Source organism: Schistocerca americana, chromosome 2 (genome assembly GCF_021461395.2).
Source record: "Schistocerca americana isolate TAMUIC-IGC-003095 chromosome 2, iqSchAmer2.1, whole genome shotgun sequence".
Taxonomy (NCBI): domain Eukaryota; kingdom Metazoa; phylum Arthropoda; class Insecta; order Orthoptera; family Acrididae; genus Schistocerca; species Schistocerca americana.
In genome coordinates this window covers 242,637,168-242,658,800 of record NC_060120.1, presented here as the reverse complement: position 1 = coordinate 242,658,800, position 21,633 = coordinate 242,637,168, and the positions used below count along the sequence as shown (strand labels likewise).

Genomic DNA, 21,633 nt, shown 5'->3' with positions numbered 1-21,633 from the left:
TGGCTAGTCACAATACGCCAGTCACTACTCTTGATGGACTGTGGTATCGTGTTGAAGCTGCATGGGCAGCTGTACCTCTACACGCCATCCAAGCTCTGTTTCACTCAATGCCCAGGCGTATCAAGGCTGTCATTACGGCCAGAGGTGGTTGTTCTGGGTACTGATTTCTCAGGATCTATGCACCTAAATTGCGTGAAAATGTAATCATGTGTCAGTTCTAGTATAATATATTTGTCCAATGAATACCGGTTTATCATCTGCATTTCTTCTTGGTGTAGCAGGTTTAATGGCCCGTAGTGTATTTGCATAAACAGCGATGTTACCGGTTTGGAACCGACAAGTTAATCTTCAGAGGGCTGTTCACATTTAGATACACATTGGTTGATGTTTACATAAGTTTTCAGCTCTTTATTCCCCTTTGTTGCAAAAGGTTCGTGCACGCGGCGGGGTGGGGGGTGGGGGGGTGGGGAGGTGGAGGTTGCCCTATAGCGTGGTTCGTGGTGAGAGATAACGCGTGAAATTTGGAATTCCCCGCACACTCCTCACACTGTAGATCTCGGAATACTAAACTACCTAACGATTTCTGAAATGGAATGTCCCATGCGTCTAAATCCAATTACCGTTTCGCGTTCAGAGTCTGTTAAATCCCGTCGTGCGGCCATAACCACGATGTAAACCTTTTCACATGAATCACCTGAGTGGAAATGATAGCTCTGCCTATGCACTGCCCTTTTATACCTTGTGTACGCGATACTACCGACATCTGTGTATGTACGTGTCGCTATCCCACGACCTTCCTCACCTCAGCGTATATACGCTACTGGCCATTAAAACTGCTACACCAAGAAGAAATGCGGATGATAAAAGGGTATTCATTGGACAAATATATTATACTAGAACTGACATGTGATTACATTCTCACGCAATTTGGGTGCATAGATCCTGAGAAATCAGTACCCAGAACAACCACCTCTGGCCGTAATAACGGCCTTGATACACCTGGGCATTGAGTCAAACAGAGCAGGGATGGCTTGTACAGGTACAGCTGCCCATACAGCTTCAACACGATACCACAGTTCATCAAGAGTAGTGACTGGCGTATTGTGACGAGCCAGTTGCTCGGCCACCATTGACCAGACGTATTCAATTGGTGAGAGATCTGGAGAATGTGCTGGCCAGGACAACAGTCGAACATTTTCTGTATCCAGAAATGCCCGTACAGGACCAGCAACATGCGGTCGTGCATTATCCTGCTGAAATGTAGGGTTTTCCAGGGATCGAATGAAGGGTAGAGCCACGGGTCGCAACACATCTGAAATGTAACGTCCACTGTTCAAAGTGTCGTCAATGCGAACAAGAGGTGACCGAGATGTGTAACCAATGGCACCCCATACCATCATGCCAGGTGATAAGCCTGTATGGCGATGACGAATACACGCTTCCAATGTAGGTTCACCGCGATGTCGCCAGACACGGATGCGACCATCGTGATGCTGTAAACAGAACCTGGATTCATCCGCAAAAAAAATGACGTTTTGCCATTCGTGCACCCAGTTTCGTCATTGAGTACACCATCACAGGCGCTCCTGTCTGTGATGCAGCGTCAAGGGTAACCGCAACCATGGTCTCCGAGCTGATAGTCCATGCTTCTGCAAACGTCGTCGAACTGTTCGTGCAGATGGTTGTTGTCTTGCAAACGTCCCCTTCTGTTGACTCAGAGATCGAGACGTTGCTGCACGATCCGTTACAGACATGCGGATAAGATGCCTGTCACATCGACTGCGAGTGATACGAGGCCGTTGGGATCCAGCACGGCGTTCCGTATTACCCTCCTGAACACACCGATTCCATATTCTGCAAACAGTCATTGGATCTCGACCAACGCGAGCAGCAATGTCGCGATACGATAAACCGCAATCACGATAGGCTACAATCCGACCTTTATCAAAGTCGGAAACGTGATGGTACGCATTTCTCCTGTTTACATGAGGCATCACAACAACGTTTCACGAGGCAACGCCGGTGAACTGCTGTTTGTGTATGAGAAATCGGTTGGAAACGTTCCTCATGTCAGCACGTTGTAGGTGTCACCACCGGCGCCAACCTTGCGTGAATGCCCTGAAAAGCTAATCATTTGCATATCACAGCATCTTCTTCCTGTCCTGTCTGTTAAATTTCGCGGCTGTAGCACGTCATCTTCGTGGTGTAGCAATTTTAATGGCCAGTAGTGTATTAAAGAGGATGTTCCATACGCTGTTCTTGCAGCTGAAAACAGTTCTAGCCTCCTCACTGCAGTAAACCTTCTTACATTCCCTTACATCTTGACAAAACTGTATAATTCGCTGTTTAATATCTTCAGCAGTATCAGCGTGACTGCTATACACTTTTGCAGTGCTCCATCTATTAACGCATTTTGGGCCATACTGGTGCGGTAGTTGTCGTACATCAGCAGCAAAATATGTTACAAGTATACACATAGGCCACGGGTGAAATTTATAGAGGCTAATAAAAAAGTTTACAATTTAAATGTATTTGTGCTAACTAGGGCAGTATTTCGCACTGCCAGTGGCTGCTCGTAATCACACATTCTCAAATTATCTCATAAACGACTCGTTTGCGGAACCTTGCTTAATGGAACATTCTTGCTTCTGCTATCGTTTACGTTTCGACATCTCAGTTTTCCCCAGTGAATTATGATATTCCCGCACCATCTTACGGAAACAGCCACTTTTAACGAAACCAACTGGAATTAAGTGTGGCATCTCTATTTCTAAACAGTGACTTACATATTCGGACATATTTCTCATAAGCATAAATGGAGAACCTCTGATTGTTATCTTATTCTCGTTGTGTTCCATTCTCTCGAAAACTTCTTTTCAGGATTCACCAGTGAAGCTCTAGTTCAGGGCTACCCTTGCAACGGAAGCCATCTGCTCTGACTGTTTTATCTCACGGGACTCTGTACGTCCATCTTCTTAGAAATGGTTGCGGAACTCGGCTGTTCGACAGACGATGCCAAATTAAATACCTTTCAGCCGTCAGTTTTCAACCCTATTTTATTTGCCAACCAGTAACAGCGTTTTACTACCCTATCTTCAGGCTCCTGACCGACGCTAGGGAGAATCTACCTCGGTGGTGTTCAAAACAGGGGCCTGCATTACTGGTATTAGTAGACACCTGCTACAGCGATCACTTCAACCATCACCGACGGTCGGCAGGTGTGGTTGAAGTGATCGCTGTAACAAGTGTCTACTAAAACCAGTATTGCAGGCCCCTGTTTTGAACACAACCGAGGTAGATCCTTCCTAGACGTCGGTCAGAGGCCTGAAGACGGCGTAATAAAACGCTGAAACTGGTTGCCAAATAGAATAGAGTTGAAAGTTGACGGCTGAAAGGTATTTAATTTGACATCCTCTATCTCACGGGAAGTTAGAGGAATGAGAGTGTCTTTTGAACACCTGGTGAATATACGGTGGAGTCAGTCTCTGGAACGCTGATTATCATGAGGAGCTGTACACAACACTTCAATTTGGATGTGCTGAGGAAGGTCCGTTGAGACTGTAATTGTCAACGAGACTGCTCGTAACCAGAACGAACTGGAAGGAGGTGGAACAACAGCCGTTTAGACAGGAGACATACATGTCTTCTCTAGGTGATGTCCATGTACGCATGTATAGACATTCTTCTGACTATTTTCATTGCAAATACCGCATGTACACGTTTCGTAGATTAATTAGCCCAGCTCTGTAAAACACACTGATCTTCTTGTAAATATGAACTTCTATTGCATGTTTCTCACAACTGAATTTTATTTTTGTTTTTCATTGAAATACTTCGCTGTTACTGGCGTCCTCACTGATCTAGAAAGAAAATTATCGTTATGATAATTACTTGTGTAACTAATTCTGAGTCGTTTGTTATTAAGATACACAGTGTATCAAGTAGTAATTTTAGGCTAATGTAATACTGAGAATGAAAAAATTGTCCAAGTAGGCTGAAGTCTGTTCATTATCTGTGCAATTAGCCAGTTTCAACCACAGGTCATTTTCAAGCATGTATTTTAAGCTTCGCGCCTCACCTGTCCAGGTATACAAATGTACCAGCGATGTAGGAAAATGTGAAATGATGCGTGAAGCTTAAAAAGTATGCTTCAAAATGGCTCACTGTTGAATCTGTAATATATAGATTACAGCCTACTTGGACCATGTGTTCATCCTCAAAACACAATGAGTCTGTGGACACCCACAAAAAATAAAAAATAAATAATTTAACATTCTTGTTATAATTATCACAGCCTTCTCTCGAATATCCCTCGACATTAAGGTCGCTACCGTGATATAAACTCGATCTGAAGATAGTCAATTCAAATACTGCTGATTGATGAAATATTCAACAGTAATATAGGGCAATTCAAGGTGAATATAGCAATTTCAAACGGCTATAACTATACCCAGCGATATATTGTTAAGAATTTCATAGAATGTAATAGAAAGTGCAAAATTTCGATCGTTGCGCAAGCGAAGCACACTTTTTTAAATCATCATCTTCCAAACCATTGGATCTGTTGTACTGGACATGACAACGCCATGTTCTCTTCTGGACCACATAGATATTCGGACCTGACACGTGAGGATTTTTTCATGCGATGATGTGAAGTATCTCGCGTATGTGCCTCCTTCACTGAAAACTATTTTAGAACTCAAAAGTGCACGCGTTGACGACCCCACACATGCTTCAGAATATATAGCGTGATATGGATTATCGTTTGTATGTTGTCCGTGTGACAAAGGGGAGTCGACGCATCGTAGGCGTGATGAACACTAATTGTTTGAGCTGACTCTCGCTACACAATGTAAAAGATGCACTGCAAGTATCTCCTGAAGCACAAGAGACAATGCGTCTGACGACTTTAGGAGAGACACGCTGTATAAATCAAAGACGTTTGATACTTGAAAAGTAAAGGGGAATTTGGAATGAGGAGGGAGTTGCGCAAAGCCATCGTCTAAGGGTGGCGTAGTGGTTAGTACGTCTGCCTAACGCGCATGACACTCGGGTTCGAATCGCAGCCTTGGTACGAATTTTCATTTGTCGCTTCAGTCTGAGCATATATATGTAATAGATATGTGAAACTTGAAAAGGTCGCTGGAACCGTAGATTTCATTTGGTTGAAAAGAACAGTTTGTTATGGCCTGGTACCTGCGTCTCGGAAACGGCTATGCAGGTCGCCTGTTAGCGTGCTACTGTCTCGAGCAATGGAAAGAGACTGAAGGATGGTGAAACCGTAGGCGAAAAGATGTTGATGTTCACGGCTCCTGTAAAGGAGGATGTGCACCGAACTGTGGCGGCTCTGGCAACAGAGTACAATGCTGGTTCATACACAGTGCGGAGCACACCGTCCAGGGCACATAGCTGGCCATGAAGCACCTCAGCAGACGATCCCGACGTGTTTCCATGACGACAGATCGACTTCGTCATTTACGATTGTTGTAGGCAGCGGACCACTGAGATCAATGGAAACTGCCACCTAGTCGGAGAAATGGTCATGCTTTTATAGTACGTGTCTGGATTCGTCGCCATCCAGGCGAACTGTTGCTCTGAACATGCACCGCGGCACGAAGGCAGACCGGTGTGAGCAGCATAATGCTAGGGGGCACATACACGTCGACTATCATGGTATTTGGAAGGCGTGAGGACAGCTGTGGACTACATGAATCTCACTATTGACCACTCACATCCCTTCACGCATGACATCTTCCCCCAAGACAACAGCATTTTCGAGCAGGCCATAATCTACTGAAGCTTGTTAGTGAACTTACGTTGACGTCTTGGGCAACAAATTTGCCTGGTCTGAAGTCGACGGAACACGTCTAGGATGCAGCACGAGCCCCACCCCTCTAAACCCCCTGCGGGAATTGCGTGACATTGCCACTCACATCGGGAAACCTCCAAGGACTTGTCCAGTCTATGCCATTGCGTCTCAATGGTGGATCAACAAGCCGTTAAGGGGGGGGGGGGGAGAGGGAGGCGTTCATGAAATTGTCTGAAAATGGCAATTTTCAATTTTTTTTATTAGTAGAGCTCATGGACGTAAGTTTCAATGATGGAATCACATTCGAAGTGCCTGAAACATAACTAAACGTGTAACAAGACCTTCCTGCCACGCTATCTTTTTGAAGAAACTGTTCAATATCTACAGATTCAGAGAGCAGAGAGACAACAACCCATTCATTCACAAGGAGAAGCTTCCAAATTGAATTCTGGGTGGTGTCAAGACCATTTATAGGCTTCTGTCCGATACTGAAGACCTGAAAAGTGTGTTCATGGCAAACCCACAAAATCCATATGTAAATGATGCCCAAAAACCATATTTTCATCGGCTGCAGTTGCCAGAATTGCAACTTAAGATTCAATTCTTGTATTAATGGTGGCAACATAGGGAAGATGTAGCTATTAGGGAGAATGGGGTCTAAGACAGAAATTTCACTCATGACATCTCGAGAAAAATAGATTTACAACGCCCGTCTGCAGCTGAAAAGTCAGTTGACGATCTGGCAAAGGAAAGAAGGCAGGAAAGAGGAAACGAGAAGAGAATCCTTGAAGGGAAAGGGGACCCTGAGTCCCATTTTGGTATCTTCTGAAGAGATGGCATAAGAAAAAATGTTAGCTTGAACTATAAAAGTATTTCTTAAAAATTATATTACTTAAAGTTTATGTTCCTTTTCTCAGAATCTATGAAAGCTAGAATTACGAAATTTTGTACTCAATTCTATAAAACCCAATAAATGTTTTCTCAAGCGTAAATTTTGAAATTCTATGTGTAATCTGAGATATGGAGCAAAGTGCTGGGAATTTCGCATGAATTTTATGTCAGAGAATTGTAATTAAAATGATTAAAATTCTTCTATTCGATATATTCAAAAAACTTCATGGGAGAAGCTTACTCTATGCAAAGAGATAAAACAGAAAATTTTGTAAAAATTTCTCGAATAGTTTTTGAGAAAAAAGTACATGTATTATGTTTTGAAAATAAAATTTTTAAATTCTATGAAAAAGTAATGTATAGTCCAAGGAAATGTGTTCATTTCGTAAAAAGCATGGAATAAAATTTGTATATTCGAAATTGTAGATTTGATGCATCTTGTGCTTTTCATGGACGTGCCCCCTTAAGCACGGCGCCAAAATGCTTTGGTTCATCACTGTATCTAAGTATCCTGAACATAGTGCGTTGATGACAAAGGCAAAGTTATCCGAGATGTACTGCCAACTTCGAAGGATTATAAAGAGTGTCTTAAGGAACGCGCTGAGGAAAAGTAATTCAACGATGCTGCAGGGCATCATTTGCCTTTAGGTCACCCCTTCTGCAGCAAACGTCATTTGGAATGCTGACAGACTACTGGTGATACTCATCGCAGGGGACCTCAGATTATTCAGGACGTTACATGACAGCACAGCTGTCGAGGCCGTTAAGCGCAATGGCGACAGAGGCTTCAGAGATACAGCTCACGTGTGATGCTAAAGGGGAAGGCCTGCCGGAAGCCGTTTGCCCTTGTAACTTCGACGTGCCTTAGTCTATAAGGTCCGCAGCTATAAGAAATGGCGACATCCCTTACCACTAGTTCTATAAGACGCGAAACTGCCTTGCTTTCGCTCTAAGTTTCGTATTTTCTTCAGTCCAGCTCCGGTGTCGTACTTGCCGCCCGATTTCAGAACTGGAACGAAGATTATTCTCGCCCTAGAGCATTTCTGAAGGGAGGAATGAAAATTTTTGCCAAGGCTGGGATTCAAACCCGGGTCTCCTGATCACTAGGCAAATGCGCTAATCACTATGCCACCCTGTCACAATGGCTTTGCGCAATTGCACCATTGACATCAGTACACACACACAAACATTATTTCAAAATTTATAGGAAAACGACAACTACAGACACAGTAATACCTTCTTGCTCACAACACCCCATAGCTCACAAACATGCAGCTTTCCACTCAGCGGTACACTGTCCCACATCTATCCCCATGTCCAGAGATGATTTTAAAGCAGAATCAGATACAATAAAATTTACTGCCACAGCCAATGGTTACAGTCCAGATCTTGTTGACCACATCTTGCACAGGAAACAAAAACGGAAAATTATACCCCTCCTCTATGCCCCACCTGCTTCCCCATCCACTGTCTACAAGAAATGGTGTACACCACCATTTCTAGGTGAGGTATTACAGATTGTAGCCAAAGCACTGAAAGCCTGCAAGTATAGGCTTTCCTACTATGTTAAGAACACGACAGCCCAGTGTGGTTTTAATAGCAAAGATAAGATCCAATTATTAGCCAACAGTGGGGCATACAAAATCACCTGTTCTGATTGTGACAAATTTTACATCGGTCAGTCAGGCAGAGATATAGCAACTAGTTTGGCTGACATGAACGCAGCTGGAGGAGTTCCTTATGTATTCCGTAGTTACACTGATAATTGTTTCTTCTTATAATTGGTTTGTGTATCACTCTTCATGTTTTATACCTCCTGATGCAGCCTTGTCTAGTACTAATTACATTTTATTTTATTAGTTCTGTTTATTAAGAGAAACTGTTATGTAGGCATGCTGTTCCTAATTTGTGTTAAAGGTTTTCCTGTATACTCCATTGTTATTTATTTACTGTTCACTTTTCTACTTTTTCATTGCATTACGAACACACTGTCAAAGATGTTACTTACTGTATGTTTTTGCTTCAGTCTAGACGTGTTACGTCTCTTGTAACTTCTTTGGTGACAATACTCAGTAAATGTCTGAAGATTACCTTGTAAGCCGAAAACCGGTTAACACAATAAAAGTCATATTGTAGAACAAAAGCAAACTGGTGCTTTTCATTTATTATAATGTTTTTCTGCCAAGAACCGACGGAAGATTCTGTTAACATGATTAGGCCTTCTCATTATGAAACACTAAAACAACTGCATTCCCACGTTTCGACGGATTATGCAACGGTCCTCTTCAGGTCAGTTAGTCACCGTGAAGAAGACCACTGCAAAGTCGGTCGGAACCTCAGCGTTTTAATTATTTTAGTGTTTCATAATGATACTGCCTAATACTCAGAATGATTTCAGTCAACCTTGGTAATAAGTTTCTTCCAATTCAAGTTTTCATCACTGTGTGCACCAAAAATAGGGAACATTCTGTTCTGTTAACAGTCTCTCGCTCATGGGCTACATCGGTGGTTGGCAAGACCCTATTTGTTGTAAAAAAATGAATATAGTATGTTATCTCGAAGTGAAGCGAGAATTTATTTTCAGAGAACCATTAATAATTCTTTAAAAAACATCATTGACAATTTCTTCTTTTACTTTTTCTCGAATAGGTTTTATTATAACACTAGTATCGTCTGCAAACGGCACCAATTCTGCTAGATTAATGTTAATAGGGAGGTCATTGGTATACGTAAGGAACAGAAGCGAGCCCAAAATTAAACTCCGTGTCACTCTGTGAGTTCTGTCCAATCACTGAAGTTTTTCTCCTTCCAACAATGTCTGAATTACTGAGTACAAACTTTTTGCATTCTGTTTGTTAAATATGATTCGAACCAGTTGTTTGTAAAGTTATCAGTTCCAGAGAAATTTAGGTTTTTTAAGAGAGTGACTTGACCTACACAATCAAACGCCTTTGACAGGTCACAAAAGATACCACACGCCAATATTTTTTATTAATTTAAACGTGTCATATTTGGTTAGTGAAAGTATAAATAGCAATCTCAGTCTCGAATCCGAACTGTGATGTGCTAGGAAAAATTGTTTCTACTTGAATTGAGACAACTCATGAGTACTTTACTTTTTAGAGTATTTTGGCAAAAAAGTGTCAGTAAGGAAATTGTAGAATTCTACTTCTTTCTTATCACCTTTCTTACTCGTATAAAGAAGTTTAACTATGACATATTTAAAACTATATAAATAAAAATCAATTGCCGCATATATGAAGGATCATCACTTGAGAATGGCTCGACCGATATAGCTGATTTTGTTTTGTCGTGTTCGTAATTGTCAGGGCAAGGTTTGCAGGAAAGAAAATTTTTGGAAAATCCACTGGAAAAGTCGGAAATCTGGACGGTATTTTTGTATGAAAATGTCAATAAAGGAATATGAACTTCAGTTTGACAGCTATGTTGTCACATGTCTTCATAACAGGAACGAATTCCACTTTGGATATTGATATTGTGCGAAAAATAATACAATTGAAAGCTTAATTTCAATTTGTCATCGGTGCGCTCCGATGAACCCATTAAAAATGCCAACAAAGAATTGCCGAAACAATCAATTCCTGTTTATTCCATCTCAATAAATTCATTATCTTACCGCAACTGTTTTATTTCAGTTCACACAAATCAAAGAAAGATTCGGTTGGATGAATCCCTTTTCGACCAACTGACTGACTGACTGACTGACAGACAGGCAATGCAGAGCCAAGATACTTGGAGATACAGATATGTTATACGGTAAACACTTTCCGTTAAACCGTCTGGGAGAAAGAACGTGCTAAGCTGTGTTGTGAAAATGTGCGGTTTTTTTTTCCTTTTTGCAGTGTTTTTTAACAGAAAGCAGGAAAGTTGTGTTTACGGCTATCTTTGTAATCTACCTGTTTGTAGATTACAACCATGCGAATTACAGTCATTAAAACTACTATCCTCACAGCTGTAAAGATCTCTCTCATACCGCGTTTACTAATGATTCCAACCAGTTTTCCCATTCGTTTTGAGTTCTATTCCAAATCAAGGTTTCGTTTGCAGTAAAAATAAATAAGGTCAGAGAGAGGGTGAGAGAAAGAGACGAAGAAAGAAGGGGGCAGGAAATGGATATAAAGAAGGGGAAGGAGAACATGGCCAGAAAAATGAGGAAGGAGGAGTGGATAGAGTGTGGGGTAAAAAAAGACATACGAGGAGTGGGGGAAAGATGATGGACGGAAGTAGGAGGGACGAGGAGGAGATGGACAAAGGGTTGGGGGGGAGGGAGAAGGAAAGAGGGATGGAGAGAGATGGAGAGGGAGATTACGACTTACATCCAATTCCATACGTCCTTAGTAATTGTGAAGCTTTGCTGGGTTCTCTAGTCTGCCTATAAAAATTCCCTGTGCTACTAAGAAGAGAAACTCACCATCGCAGCCCCTCAGGAATAGTGAAAAGATGGCTCATTGTATAAAACAATTCGGCCTACCGGTACCATCCGACCGCCGCGTCATCCGTGGAGGATGCGGATAGGATGGGCGTGGGGTCAGCACACCGCTCTCCCGGTCGTAAGACGGTATTCTTGACCGAAGCCGCTACTATTCGGTCGAGTAGCTCCTCAACTGGCATCACGAGGCTGAGTGCACCCCGAAAAATGGCAACAGCGCATGGCGGCCTGGATGGTCACCCATCCTAGTGCCGACCACGCCCGACAGCGCTTAACTTCGGTGATCTCACGGGAACCGGTGTATCCACTGCGGCAATGCCGTTGCTTTGGTTCATTGTAGAGCACGTCAAAAACTGAACTCAGATCAAGCATGAAAACAGAAGGAGGGTGTACTGAAGTGTGGAAAAAAGAAGCAAAGTAGAAGCAGTGAACGGTCCAAGAGGAATATGTGCAACATTGCGCTACTCAAACTAACCGTGGCGTAGTGGTAATATGGTGACAGTGTTAGTTTGAGAACGGGGAGATCCAGGTTCAAATCTCTGTCGCCCCGCTGTTTTTTTATTTTTTCTACAAAATTATAAACTATTCGTCCGATCCATTGAAGTGTCTGTTTGCTGTACTCAGATTCATGTCTGTGTCGTAGTGTAACGTCCGTTTGCATCAACGACGTGTAGCAAAGGGGCCTCCAGTCGTACTTATCTCCTGTTTCTTCTACACAAGTACCGCACCTTAGCCGGCCGGTGTGGCCGAGCGGTTCTAGGCGCGTCGATCTGGAACCGCGCGACCGCAACGGTCGCTGGTTCGAATCCTGCTTCGGGCATGGATGTGTGTGATGTCCTTAGGTTAGTTAGGTTTAAGTAGTTCTAAGTTCTAGGGGACTGATGACCTCTGATGTTAAGTCCCATAGTGCTCAGAGCCATTTGAACCACACCTTATGCCCCTTACGTTCCGTTTTGCAAGTTTTGACTCTTGAATTCCTTCGTTGTGACATAGTTCACACCCGTTTATTTGTTGTTTTGACTTCTGTGAGAGGTCTACGCGGCATCTCGCCTGCTCTCACTATTCATCAAGTTTTCTTGCGACGGTAATATATGCTTACCATATGACTGATATTCTATAACCAACGTATAGTATCACAGTAGAGAAGACTACAGAAGAAAAGACACGTCAGTGACCGGAGGGGCGGTTCACAAATACGAGGCGCGAGGGAGATATGAACACGGATCTCCCACTTCGCAGGCCAAGACCGTGTTCACACACCACGACACAGTGGTTCTTGCAAGATGTTCGATGTTGCACATCTTGATCCTGGATCGTTCGCTGTTTCTATTTTGCTTCTTTTTTTACAGTTCAGTACAACGTCTCCTCGTTTTCATGCTTGATCTGGGGTCAGTTTTTGACGGGCGTTACACTCGGCCGTGTTACCGCTAGATCTGAGGGCGTACGATGGACAGTTTTCCGTGTAAGGACATTACTTAAGTAAGAACAACATGCAATACTGCAGTGCTATAACGCCAGCAATGGAGAAAAAATCAAAACGTGTAGATGTTAAGGCTCTGCTATCGTAAAGAACCGGCAGCCGTGTTAAGGAATAACGAGTAAACAATGGTAAACACAGTGCGTGACAGTGTACACGCCGGATGCGCCTGCAGGCCGTCTGAGCGGCGGGCGCTCTTTAACCGCGACCTTCTAATAAATTCATTGGGCGGCGGAATGAGTCAGAGGCGTCGCACCCGTGACTGGGATGGGATGGGACGGCATCCCGGCGTGAGTGCGTTTCCTAATGAACGGGCACACTGGGGCCCGACTCAGCAGCTGCCCGCTTAAGTCAGCCTTGCGTAAGCCGCGGCGACAAACACTGCGCCGCATTCCGCAGGGTGGCGCCCGCAGGGGTCGTGTCTGGGGCCGCCGCAACAGCTACGGGCCTCGTCTTACGAGGAGGCGAGGGCACGCGGTATAACGCTTCACAGATAAGCGCGTCCATTACTTCATCAGCAGTGACGATGACACTGGCTTAAACATTACGAGTGCGAAGAGAAATTTGTCCTCGACCCGGCGCAGAGATGGTGCAGATATCTGTTTGTGTTGCGTTGGTACATCTAGCACAGTGTCGTAATGTCAAGTGTTTTGTTTATTAGGCATTTAAAACGGACTGCACGATAACATTTTATGATCAGATGCTGTCACTGGACGAACTGGAAGTTGTCGTTAGTGTGCAGTTCCGGCTGTTCGGTCATTTTGAGATGTTTGTATAAGAACAAATATTCAGAACTAGCCTGAGAGTATCTGTTCCTCATACGACTGGAAACGCTATATCTACGTGCAGCAATCGCTCCTGGATATCTGATAATGGATAAATTCCGAAACGCATCGTATGAGCAATAAAGTCATTGCTCGAACAGGCCACTGGTGTACTGCCGGTCCATAGTGTCCAACGGGCACAACATTTCGGCAATCAGACATGTCGCCATCGTCAGGTGCGCTGACGAACTGCGCACCTGACGACGGGGGCATGTCTGATCGCCGAAATATTGTGCCCGTTGGACACTATGGACCGACAGTACACCTGTGGACTGTTGGAGCAAGAAATACGCCGGGAGAAACTGAAGAATCACAATAAAGTCATTCTTTGCTGATATATGACTTTTGCCATTGCGACCCAATCAGCCTGAATGCAGAACTACTGATTATTAGTGTGATTACGTAGGAGCCAGAGAGTAAGTTACACAAGTCGTCCGATGCAAAGACCATTGCTCAACAAAGGTGGCTAGAATTGCGCTCTACCAAAACGGTGGTCCGGTAGTTTTCGAACACTACACACATGACGTAGCAAATTATATATATACATTCCAGCCTCTATATATGTACCAATTCTAACTTGCTGTCCACTTTAATAGAATTGGTAATATATATATATATATATATATATATATATATATATATATATATATATATATATATACTTACTTACTTATCGCGAATGGACCCAGAAGGATCACGCAAAGCTTTCTGACGTCGTTTCTTCCATACTTCTTTCATTCGTTCTCCATGTTTTCTTTTTCTTTCTTCTGTCCATTTTGTTCCTGGTCTCTTTAGTGCTTCCTTCTCCGACAATACAATCCACTTTTCCACCTTATTTCTAAAAGTTTTTCTATCTTTGACATCTTTAAGTTCAATATTTGCTTTTTGTAAATCTAATTTTACTTGGCTAATCCATGGTGTTGTTGATTTGACTTTTTCTATGTAAGTGAGAATTCTGTTGGTGAGTCGTGTGGGGGGAAGTCTAGTGACATGTCCATAAAATTTTAATCTTCGCCTTCTTATGTCTGCTGCCAGGTTTGATATAGTTTCTGTGGTTCTTCTTGATTGTATCCGGTATCCTTCTTCTGTTAATTTTGGACCTAAAATCTTTCTCATAATTTTGCGTTCTTCTTTTAGTATTTTTTCTAAATCACATTTTGTGTGGAGTGTGAGCGTTTCACTAGCATATAGTGCTGCTGGCTTAATTACTGCGCAGTAGTGTCTGATTTTTGTGTTCGAGGAGATGCATTTTTTATTGTATATTTCATGTGTCATACCACATGCTCTCTTCATTTTCTGTTGTCTGATCTTCTGTGCAACTTTCTCTCCTCCGGTTGGCTCCAAAATTTCACCTAGGTATTTAAAATGTTTTACTCTATTTATTTTTCCATATTTTGTGTTCAAACTGTGTATATGGAATTTCGTACAGAAAAATTCTGTCTTTTGAAACGAAATTTGTAAACCTACTTTATCCGCGCATTCCTTAAGGATCTCTATTTGTTTGGTGGCGATTTCTTCATCATCTGCAAGTATGGCCAAGTCGTCCGCGAATGCTAAACAAGATATCTCCACGTTGTCTTTGGTTCTACCAAGATGGATTGGTTTCCAGTAGGATTGATTTTTTAATTCTTTTTCCCATTCCTTAATGACTTTATCCAGGACTATATTAAACAGAAGTGGAGATAGCCCGTCACCTTGACGTACTCCAGTTTTTATGAGAAAAGGTTCAGAGATTTCTCCCCTGAATTTAACTTTAGATACAGTGTCTGTCAGTGATTCTTTGATAAGCCTTAGTGTTTTGGAGTCAAGTCCAAGTTCCTCTAAAATGTTAAACAAAGATTGCCGGTCAATTGAGTCATAGGCTTTCTTAAAATCTACGAATGTACAAATTATGGGGGCATTTCTAATTGCTTTGTGTTTTAATATTGTCTTTAAATTAAATATTTGTTCTATGCATGAGCGACCGGGGCGAAAGCCTGCTTGATAATCACCAATTTGGCGTTCCAGCTGCTCTTGTGTTCTTTTCAGCAGGCATGTTGAGAGAATTTTGTAGGTGACTTGTAAAAGTGAGATTCCCCTGTAGGTATTGACATTTGTTCTGTCTCCTTTTTTATGTAACGGGTGAATAAGGGCACATTTCCAATCCTCTGGTAATTTTTCTGTTTCCCATATTTTTGTTATTATTTTTGTGAGCTCTTGCAACGTCTTTGGTCCTAGGTTTTTTAATAGCTCTGCAACAATGCCATCTTCGCCAGATGTTCTATTATTTTTTAAGTTTTTAATGTGACATTTGATTTCTTCCTGTGTTGGTGGTAATGAATCCGGTTGAGCGTTGGCACTGATTTCTTTGGGAAACCTTAAACTAGGTTCTGGGCAATTTAGTAGGTTAGAAAAATATTGAGCCAATACTTGACAGTTTTCCTGGTTTGTTAGGGCTAATTTACCATCAGGTTTTCTGATATATATATATATATATATATATATATATATATATATATATATATATATATATGGCCAGAAAAATGAGGAAGGAAGAGTGGATAGATAGAGTGTGGGATAAAAAAAGACATACGAAGAGTGGGGGAAAGGTGATGGACGGAGGTAGGAGAATACAAGGAGAATGGTCACCTTTCAGAAACAGAGTACTTCCCTCCTACGGGGCAGTATTTGCGGAGCCACGTGCTAAACACGTAAAGCTGTCCTCAACCCGAAAGGTGGTATATATATGTATGTAAATAATCTTATAGATATGTTCTGCTTTGTACTCAATAGAAAGTTCTCCCCGTGATCAGAGGCAAGAGTTTCCTATTATTGATAAATGCCAAAATTGTTTATGAATGACAGAAACATGTTTTATATAACTCTGACGAAGTATGGAAGCGATGTGCGATATCTTTTTGTTTGGCAGTTTCTTTTATTTTACCTTTTTGTTGAGGAAATTGCTTTTTATAGCCTTTATGATACATCTGTATTGCTCCCTTTATTTTTACAACATCCCACTGTTTCACGTCACAAATCAACAATTTTCGAATAAAAACTGAAGTAAACATTGACAATTTCCATTTTTGCTACAAATACTGTTTATTCTTAAGGATAACTATGCAGAACAAAAATGTTCCGTAGGTTACCCGGCCCGTTAGATATCCTCATTCAGTTTCTAAACGGTTCCGTGCTTCCAGTTTTTAGGGGAATTTATTAAGTCACTTATCGGATACGTGAAGAAAGCGATCGTTGTAAGGTTACGCCTGATAATTATGCAGCACACCCGACGTACAGGTAACGCGGATATGACCTTAACTGACCAAAGATAGTAGAAAAACTACCGTATTATGATAAACCATGGTAGTCTGGGGTTGTTTTACAACTCTAAAGGTGACGCATTGTCAGTACTGGAAATATACTCCAGTGTTGAAGTACGCGAGACGATATAACTCCTGTGGGCAAAACGACTAAAGTGCACACAGGCGAAATTCTGGCGTTATATGGACCAGATGGAATGTCGCATCTAGGTGTAGTGAAATGGAGGCAACGATTCGACCAAGGCCTCACAGACATGAATGATGCTGATCGGGAAGGAAGGCGAGCGATATCAAGCACAGGCCATCCAAGCAATCGAGGAACTGTTTCGTAACAATCACAGAGTAACTATCGTTTTATGGATAACAAAAACAAAATGATCCTGTCCAATATACATACACAGTATCTTGCGAGCCTTAATGCCATGACTGACAGTGTGAAAAGTGCTTCAGTCGGGCAATTTGTGGCGGCTGTGTACCATGTCGCAACCAAAATTATTTAAAGTAACGCTGTGCATGTTCTGTTCAGATGGGCAAACTGTAATATTGTCCCTTCACAAAAATTCATTGGTATGACATGTTTATCGCCAGCGAAAAGTTAGCCTAAGCCGATGCGTATTTCTGATTCTAATACCACTACGGCCTTGTGTATTCCGTACACGCCTAATTTGTGACAGCTGGATACCATATTGTGCTCTTTCGCGACGTTTTCAGGTGTGCTTGCTGTATTGTGACATCCTTCACACTGATCGCCCGCCAGGCGCACGTAACCACGTTTAACTTCAGCAACTCATCAATTCATTATTTGCAACTTCCTGGTAGATTAAAAGTGTGCTCTACGGGGATTCGAACTCAGCACCTCTCCTTCAGCGGTCATCCAAACAAGTCTCGCGACCCGGTATCACAGCTTTACATCTGTGGAGTTTGGAAGGTAGGAAAGAGGTACTGGTGGACCTTAAGCTGTGAGGACGGATCGGGTGTCGTCCTTGGCTAGCTCAGTTGCCAAGAGCACTGACCACAGAAGCGGAGGCGCCAGGTTCGAGTCCCAGTCCAGCACATAGTTTTAATCTACCAGGAAATTTCAGGCCAAATCGTTTAATCTGACACAGCGCAAGTGATACCATCACTCTTGTGTGGTTGTGTTGTGAGCGTGTACCCGACTAGAACAACGTGATTTTTGTGAGCCGACGGACTGTCCGCAGACCACGTCCATAGCGAAATTTTTTCCCGTGTGTGGTTAGAACTGTACTTCGCGGAAATTTGTGTTCAATTGTATACAGGAATTCAGCAAAGAACAAGAAAAATCACAAACAAGGAGCGTCCTGAGCGCCATGGTAATACAGTGATGGAGCATTGTTTCCCTGTTTAGATGTATTTCGCTACCCCGAAGACACTTCGGTCTTGTGGTCTGCAGCAATTTAAGGAGCCAAATATCCAGAGAGGTCACTCGTTAGATGCGAAAGCTGCCACAAGAACTCTATGCAGCAGACTATTAACGCCTTCTCGAATGTATGTGTTTAAGCTTACAGGAGGAGTATATTGGAAAGGAAAATAAATTTCAGGCTGGTACATGTCTATATGCCAGCTCGCGACTTACTTATGGACTGACCCTGGTATTTTCTGGAGTTCAAAATCATTAACCATCGTAGACTGTCTAACTTCCTAGAAAAAAGTAGAAACTTGTACTTCAGCATTCGGTGCGCAGTATGAAACTTGGTGGCAGATTAAAACTGTTTGTTGGACCGACACTCCAAATGGTTCAAATGACTCTAAGCACTATGGGACTTGACATCTGAGGTCATCAGTCCCCTAGACTTAGAACTGCGTAAACCTGACTATCCTAAGGACATCACATATGTCCATGCCCGAGGCAGGATTCGAACCTGCGACTGACACTCCAAGTCGAGTTCTCTACCGACTGAGATACCCAAGAACGACTCACGACCGTTTCTGACAGATTTTCTTTCGCCATTACCTCAACTCTTATCTTCCAAACTTCAGAGAAGCTCTCCTGTGAAACTTGCAAGACTAGCACTGTTGGAAGAAAGGATATTGGGGAGACATGGTTACGACACAGCCTGTAGGATGTTTCCAGTATGACATTTTCACTCTGCCGCGGAGTGTGTGCTTATGTGATGCTTCCTGGCAGATTAAAACTTGCTTTCAGGGGTGCTAGTCCTGCAAGTTTCGCAGGAGAACTTCATTGAAGTTTGGAAGGTAAGAGTCGGAGTAATGTTGAAGGTAAAGCTGTGAGGAACAGTCGTCAGTCGTCAGTAGCATAGTTGGTAGAACCCTTGCCTGCGAAAGGCAAAGGTCCAGAGTTCGAGTTTCCGTCTGGCGTACAATTCTAATCTGCCAGGAAGTTTCGTTTCAGTATACACTCCGCTGCAGAGTGAAAATCTCATTCTGGAATGTGCGTTATTATCGATTTCCGGCTTGTGGCCATTTTCATCTACAAATGTACGTGGATCCTGCTTATTAATATTTGAAACAAAGTTTGAAAACAGTGCATGCGCCGCTGCAGCGTGAAAAAATCATTCTGGGAAGTCATTACATAGATCCTGATACCTTTCTAACCTTCACTAACATTGGATGAATGACGTGAGCCGCGCATAGAAAAGAAATTTATGAGGCGCTATATTCCAGTTTATCCGTTTCAGAGAACGATACAAAATTAATTTCGGAAGAAATATTCCGGCGATCAAGTTGACGACGTAGGTTACTGCGCTAAACGTGGCTACATGAACTAATCAAAGCTGTGCCGATATCAACGGCATCTCTGTGCTGGTTGGAGAACTTTCCTCCTTGCCTTGTTTCAGTATTCTCAACCGACGCCACAGACCACCATCACAGAAGACGGTTCCCGATAAGCACGACAACCGGAAGGCTTATATGCGGCATCAGTGACAAATCGAGAGATCCGGTCACGTCAGTCCAATACCCAGACGCGACAGAGAATGCAATAGAAGGTAGAAATGCAGCGTCATACTGGGGAAGGAAAATACGGTCCACTGGAAAGATTCTAAGGGCAAGGAGGAATGTCTTTTCTACGAAAGAGAAAGTTCACAAGGAATTCCCAAGACTAGTCCTGTAGAGTGGGTTCTTCCATCTGGGCCCTTACGTTGTGCTCGTCCAGCAAGGTATGCCGGAGAGTTTCTTTGAAGTTTGGGAAGTAGGAGAGACGTACTGGCAGATTTTTTTTTATGGGACCAAATTGCTGAGGTCATCGGTCCCCTGGCAGAATTGGAGGGTGTGAGGGTAGTGCATGGGTGACTCAGTTGGTAAGAGAATCTCTTGCAAAAGGCGTGGTTCCGGGTTTGCATCCCTGCCCGGCACGCAGTTTTAAGCTTCAGAAAGTTTCAAGTAGAAAATAATAGAGTTAATTTGCCACAACAGAAGTAAGAGCAACACGTTATGCGATTTCCACTCGTATCAAATAAATGGTGTTCAAACCTACGCCCAGATTTAGGTATTTCATGGTTTCCTTGAATCGAATAAGACCGTTACCGGGATGGCTCATGCGGTCGGCTACTATCGTTATACTATCCGTACTTAGATTCCGTCGCTAATGACTTACGCTCGTTACCTTCCTGTTCCGCATTACATTAGCTGACTAATGCTCCGTCCGGTTTAGTAAAATGGCGTGGGATGTTTCATCATCAGTCGCGATGGTTTCGAGAATGTTGATATCTGCATCTAGAAATGCAAGGAGAATGGTCACCTTTCAGAAACAGAGTTCGTCCCCTCTTCGGGGCAGCATTTGTAGGACCACGTGCGAAACATGTAAAGCTGTCCTCAACCTGAAAAGTGGTTTGAGCAACGTAGTGCCATTTTCAAATGCAGACGTACTTCGAGATCGCGCTTGTAATCGTGTTTAAAAAAGTCTGTGTTACGCGAGAACAGAAATATGTTGTTATAACCAGAACGAGTACGAACAATACAAAGTGTGCTGGTAGGGAGTTACCATTATCCTGCCCCCTCCCCTTCCCCACCCCGTTTCACAGATTCTTTAAACAATCAAACTCTCACGTACATAACAGCTTAAAACGTATGATTACAATACTATCTTCATGTATTAAACGTCTGACGTTAAGCAGATAAAACTGTTGTGGTTAAAGACACAAAACCCTACTTATATTGGTTTTATTAGTTTCGTATTATTCATCCACAGACTAATGAGAAAGTCAAAATTAACACTGATGACTATAGCCTGGGTAATTTACTCTCCGTTTTAAGAAAAGCTAGGTTTTCAAACATTTCAATATTTATGACGCCATATGTACTGTACAATATGTCGTACAATGATATAATCTTGCAGGTATACTCAGAGGTATACTCTGATCAGCAAGAACATCACCTACCAATTATCGGCTTAGCCTGTCCAGGTGATAGCGTCACTTGGTGAGGAATTACCGCTAGTCAGACACACGCACGGTGCATGTAGTATCAGTGAGCGTGCTGTCCGTGTCTAGAATGAGAAAGGCGCGCGATCTATCTGAGTTTCACCGAGGGGCCGGCCGGAGTGGCCAAGCGGTTCTAGGCGCTTCAGTCTGGAACCGCGCGACCGCTACGGTCGCAGGTTCGAATCCTGCCTCGGGCATTGATTTGTGTGATGTCTTTAGGCTAGTTAGGTTTAAGTAGTTCTAAGTTCTAGGGGACTGATGACCTCAGATGTTGAGTCCCATAGTGCCCAGAGCCATTTGAACCATTTTTACCGAGGGCAGATTGTGATGGCCCGAAGGCTCGGTACGAGCGTTTCGGAAACTGCACGACTTGTCGGGTGTTCGAGGAGTGCTGCGGTGAGTGTCTTCGGCACAAGTCGAAACCAAGGTGAAACCACGTCCAGACGTCGTGGGGTTGTGCGCCCACCCCTCGTTACAGATGTC

The 21,633-nt window shown here is 42.9% G+C and overlaps 1 protein-coding gene and 1 pseudogene across 1 annotated transcript in view; both read right to left on the bottom strand.

The window, feature by feature from the left end:
* LOC124595322 overlaps positions 1 to 21,633 on the bottom strand; it is a 109,203-nt gene that overhangs the window by 69,537 nt on the left and 18,033 nt on the right. The gene's annotated exons all lie outside the window — the stretch shown is intronic.
* On the bottom strand, positions 11,359 to 11,476 carry LOC124596844 (annotated as a pseudogene).